Genomic DNA, 6000 nt, shown 5'->3' with positions numbered 1-6000 from the left:
TTCTTTTTGCCCTCAGTTTCAGAATTGACCTGCACATAACTGATCTGTGCAAGACAATTATTCAAAACTTTAGCATCATCAGTTTTATAATCGAGAGATCCTTTCCTCTCATTTGGAGACCTTTGATGTACTTTCAGTTTTTCCTGTTTTGCTCATTTCAACTTCCTCTTCCTGTCACATGACAGAGTACACTTAACTTTCTCTTCAAGTAGTTTTGCTTCATTAAGAACTATCTTGCCAGGACATGGAAGCAACCTAAGTGTCCATCAACAGATGAATGGATAAAGAAGATGTGGCACATATATACAATGGAATATTACTCAGCCATAAAAGGAAATGAAATTGAGTTATTTGTAGTGAGGTGGATGGACCTAGAGTCTGTCATACAGAGTGAAGTAAGTCAGAAAGAGAAAAAGAAACACCGTATGCTAACACATATATATGGAATCTAAGAAAAACAAAAAAAGTCATGAAGAACCCAGGAGCAAGATGGGAAAAAAGACACAGACCTACTAGAAAATGGACTTGAGGATACGGGGAGGGGGAAGGGTAAGCTGTGACAAAGTGAGAGAGTGGCATGGACATATATACACTACCAAACGTAAAATAGATAGCTAGTGGGAAGCAGCCACATAGCACAGGGAGATCAGCTTGGTGCTTTGTGACCACCTAGAGGGGTGGGATAGGGAGGGTGGGAGAGAGGGAGACGCAAGAGGGAAGAGATATGGGAACATATGTATATGTATAACTGATTCACTTTGTTATAAAGCAGAAACTAACACACCATTGTAAAGCAATTATACTCCAATAAAGATGTTTAAAAAAAAACTATCTTATCTTTTCTAAAAGGTATACTAAATTCTTACTCGTCATTTTTCTAAAAACTTAAAACTTTGCTACAGATTTCTTTGTATTTTCTTCTTAGTTTACACCATAACAAGTATATTTTTCACTGGAATTAGATTACTTTTTAAATGTTTTCTGATTTTATCTAGCCCCTTCATCAGAGAGATGCATTCCTATTTTGTTGACTGTTCTCTTCAAGTGATTTCTTAGCTTGTGAGGCTATTGACATTCCCATACCTTGTCAGGAGCTTCTGGTTTTTTCCTTTCAAGTGAAGTGTATCCTTCTCAGCATGTCGTGTTTAGTTACTTGGAATGTTCTGTTCCTTTTTGAAATGTGCACAGCATCCCAGGGCACCCCTGTAAATTCTGCAGGTCACTGTCTAGCTAACTCTAGCAGCACAGGCCCTGGTCTAGGTTCTCCAGGGCTCCTGTCTAAATCGTTCCAGGAAATAAAGGCCCTGTTTCTAAGCTGTGGGGTTTTTTTGGAGCAGTGGTTGTCAAAGTTTGTTCCAGGTATTGGCAAGGTTAAAACCATTTTCATTAAAATACTTCGACTTTATTGGCCTTTTCTGCTCTCATTCACAGTGGGGTTTTCTGCAGCTACAACTAGGAGTGATTTCAACACTGCCCTGAAGGCTAAAGGAAAGGCACCTGTATTACTGTGTTTAAATTCTTTGTTTTAAAACCTGATGTAATAAATGTCTATGGATAGACCCACAGAGACAATTTTCAAGAGTGTTAAGGGGGTCCTACGACCAATAAGTTTGAGAACCGTAGGCTAAATTTTCCTTAACTCAATTCTTGGGACGCTCCTTGGGCAAGTCCCTCCTTGAGGCGCCCTCTCCTTCCTTGGGGCATTTGACCCAGAAGAGGGGTCCGGAACTGCTGCCGCGGGGCGTCGTCCCCGGCGTGGGCTGCCGACCGAAGCCACCGCTGTGCTGTACCGCCGCCTCGTCGGGGAGACCCGCGGGGTCAAAGGCGAAGGGGCAGCTAGGTGCTGACCCGGGAGCAGTTGGAGGAGGAGCGGGCCTTGAGCCTCCACCTCTCTGCCCTCCCGCACCCACCGCCCAGGCAAAGCTCTTCCGAGTGTTGGTTCCTCGCCTGCCTGGCTGAGTGCCCGGCGTTTCCAGCCCGCCCCTGGCACCTCCTCCACCCTGCAGTCTCCTCCCAGGGTCCCAAGGACTCTGATGCTGCCCTCCACCCCTTCCCCCGCGCCGAGCACAGGGCTCCAGGTCTGTGTGCCCATGCCTCCTTCGTGAACAACAGAGATAGCTTTGGCACGGGACTTCGTTTTAGTAAAATAGAAACTGGGAGATTGCGTTGCTGTGTAACAGGCGTTTCTGCAGTAACTCCAAATACGCGGTCCTAAAAAACCTCAACTTCTGTGCAGTTGCGGACTTTGGGGTTAATTAGGAATGGGGCAGACCACCTGCAGCCTATCCAGAGCACTAGCAATCCCACTGCTGTCACAGTTACAATTCCTCCGCAGTGTTTGGCTGCCACCCTTAGGGGACCTCCGACCGCGTTAGGCGCTATGGACTTCTGCCTCCTTCTTAGACAAGATAGGTTCTTGAGGGCCTTAGAGACTAATTTCATCAAAAATTAAAATCTTGGGGGCTTCCCTGGTGGCGCAGTGGTTGAGAGTCCGCCTGCCGATGCAGGGGATACGGGTTCGTGCCCCGGTCCGGAAGGATCCCACATGCCGCGGAGCGGCTGGCCCCGTGAGCCACGGCCGCTGAGCCTGCGCGACCGGAGCCTGTGCTCCGCAAAAGGAGAGGCCACAACAAAGGGAGGCCCGCATACCAAAAAAAAAAAAAAAAAAATGAGAAAAAGAAGAAAGGAAGAAAGCAAAGCAGAAGAAATGGAAAAGAAACACCAAAAAATTGAGAAGAAAATATTTGAAACTCTAACAAATGATAAAGAGAGAAAAATAAAGAAAAATGAGAAAAAGGCAAAGAAGAGAGAAAAATAAAAAAGAGTAGAGAATAGAGAAAGGAGAAAAAAAAATCAACAAAATGGCAGAAACAAGGAAAAAACAAGCTAACCGTGGGTCCAAGGCCGTCAGGTCACCAAAAGCAGCTTCCTGGGCTCTAAGGACCAAAAACCTGGGCCCGGCGGGGCTCCTATATGGCTTCTGTGAAGTTCATCACAGTGGTGCACTGTGAGGTCAGAGCAAAAATTAAAATCTTGGGACTTCCCTGGTGGTCCAGTGGGTAAGACTCTGCGCTCCCAATGCAGGGGGCTCGGGTTTGATCCCTGGTCGGGGGACTAGATCCTGCTTGCAGCAACTAAGACCCGGCACAGACAAAATAAATATATAAGTAAATATTTCTTAAAAAATTAAAATCTTATCTGGAGTATAGCATTCTTGATCAAATTTTAGTAACACCCAGAGAAATATCTTTACACTTTTTCATCTGCACACACAGCTTCCCAAAATAGTTAAACGTGGGAAAGTGTAGCCAGGTTTTTGCAAACACTAACCCAGACATTTTTTTCTCTAAACAGGGGGTTTCTGTAGTATTTTCATCTTTTTCCTAAGGTCTTCCTGCATTGTAAGTTTTTGTTTTGTTTTGCTTTTTTTCCTTTAATTACTCCCAAACATTAATGTGCAGAGGAAAATTCCACTTGAACCCATAATTTCCACTGTTATACTGGCAAAGGCTTATTTATCAATGTCCTATGGGCTCATTTTGTTAAAGAAACACCACAGGTATAGAAAAAGAAACTAACATGCTCCCCTTCATGTTTGCCAGATCTTTTGCCGAAGATTCTCCGTTCTCACCTCTTTCTTGGCCGAGTTAAACTGCTACTACTTTTTTAAGGAGGTCACATGTGAACTAGATCCTGAGTTCTCCTAGGTTTGGAAATAAGTTTTTCCAAAGACTGTCAGTAATGAGACTGCAGAAGTCAGCCCGTCTCTCCACTCCGCCCCACCCTACCCCTTAGAGGTGACATAATGTTGTCTGGTGAAGCCCCATTTTTGGTCAGACTTGGAGAATCTCTTAGCTACTTCCACTTCCACTATTCAGGTTAACAAAGATTAGCTACAGATTCCATATAGAAGGCAGAAAATTTTGTATTTTCCCTTGTTCTTACTTCCTGTTATTTAACAACAGCAAACAAAAGAACAAAATAAAATAATCATGAGACTAAAGGTGCAAACTCTGGGTAATCCTTGTTGCTCATTAACTCAGTAAATGGATATTCACTGAGTGCCTGCCTCGTGCCCTGAGTTGTCAGAGATGCTCGTGATAGTTGCGTACAAGGTAGGTATGGCTTTGCCTATACGAAGTGCCTCGGTGATGCCACTGAGAAGGCAGCAGCCCCCAGCGCTGACAAAAACTATTTCTGTCGACCTAATTTCATTAGCTCTACTTAAGAGGATTAATTATCTAGCAGATGTATTGTTTAGTCCTCTTGATCCCTTGTTATTTTCATATTGAAGTATTTTAGTGATGTTAAATTTCCTAAATTTGATAGCAGCACTGTAGTTATGTAAAAGAGTATTCTTTTTCTTAGGAAGTACAAACTAAAGTTTTCAGGGGAAAGGAGACATGATGTATGCAACCCAGCCTCAAATGTTTCAAAAAGTATAAATAATTAATGTGTGCATGTGTATGCATGCATGTGTGTGTGGAGAAAGAGAGAGGAAGCAAATATGGCAAAATGTCAAAAATAGTAAATCTAAGTAAAGGGTATATGGGAATTCTTTGTTCTAGTCTTGTAAATTTTCTGTAAATTTAAAATTAATTCAATATAAAAACAGGAAAAAAACTACCTAATAAGAAAAAGGGGGCTTCCCTGGTGGCGCAGTGGTTAAGAATCCGCCTGCCAATGCAGGGGACACAGGTTCGAGCCCTGGTCCGGGAAGATCCCACATGCCGAAGAGCAACTAAGCCCGTGCGCCACAACTACTGAGCCTGAGCTCTAGAGCCCATGAGCCACAACTACTGAAGCCTGCACACCTAGAGCCTGTGCTCCGCAACAAGAGAAGCCACCGCAATGAGAAGCCCGCTCCCCACAATGAAGAGTAGCCCCCGCTCGCCACAGCTAGAGAAAGCCCGTGCGCAGCAACAAAGACCCAACTCAGCCAAAAATAAATAAATAAATAAATGTATTTTTTTTTAAAAGAAATAGGTATCAATTCACATTCCAACATCTTTTCTAGAAGGAAATTTGAATAAATGTATCAAAATCCTTAAAAATGTGCATTGCCTTTAAGCCAGCAATTCTACTTCAGGCATTTTTTGCAAGGAATCAATTGGAGGTGAGAGTCACTTATGTGTATGAGACCTTATCCTACCACTATCTTGATAGCTAAAATTTTGAAATATTAAATCCTCATAATGTTGTTCTGACTAAATAAATTATAGGATTCAATGCTGCCGTTAAAAAGCTTGCTGTTGGGCTCCCCTGGTGGCGCAGTAGTTAAGAATCCGCCTGCCAGTGCAGGGGACATGGGTTTGAGCCCTGGTCTGGGAAGATCCCACATGCCGTGGAGCAACTAAGCCCATGCGCCATAACTACTGAGCCTGCGCTCTAGAGCCCACAAGGCACAACTACTGAGCCCATGTGCCACAACTACTGAAGCCCACGTGCTTAGAGCCCGAGCTGCGAAACAAGCGAGGTCACCACAATGAGAAGTCCGCGCACTGCAACGAAGAGTAGCCCCTGCTCGCTGCAACTAGAGAAACCCCGCACGTAGCAACGAAGAACCAAAGCAGCCAAAAATAAATAAATAAAATAAATTTTTTTTTAAAAAGCTTGCTGTAGTGTATAATATTTATTGTCATAGAAAACACTGGCCAATATATTACTATGTTAAAGAAAAAAATAACTATGTCAAAGGAAAAAAATAACAGTATATATTCTTATGTTAAAGAAAAAAACAAAATAATATATAATATGTTTTTACCTTTATTTAAAACATGTACATATTTACAATGAACAAAATCTTAGAAACAATCTATACAAACTTTAACAATGGTTCTTTTTATGTGTTGGGATTACAGAGATTTATGTTTCAAATTAAATTTGTGCTTTTCTACATTTTTCAAACTCTTTGAATTCCACACATATTACTTTGGTAATTAGACAAAAATTAAATCTCCATGATACCCTGTAATATGGGAGTTTGCATGGTAGTTTCAT

Source organism: Physeter macrocephalus, chromosome 9 (genome assembly GCF_002837175.3).
Source record: "Physeter macrocephalus isolate SW-GA chromosome 9, ASM283717v5, whole genome shotgun sequence".
Classification (NCBI taxonomy): Eukaryota; Metazoa; Chordata; class Mammalia; order Artiodactyla; family Physeteridae; genus Physeter; species Physeter macrocephalus.
The sequence above is the reverse complement of the archived record's forward strand: the minus strand, read 5'-3'. Positions refer to the sequence as shown.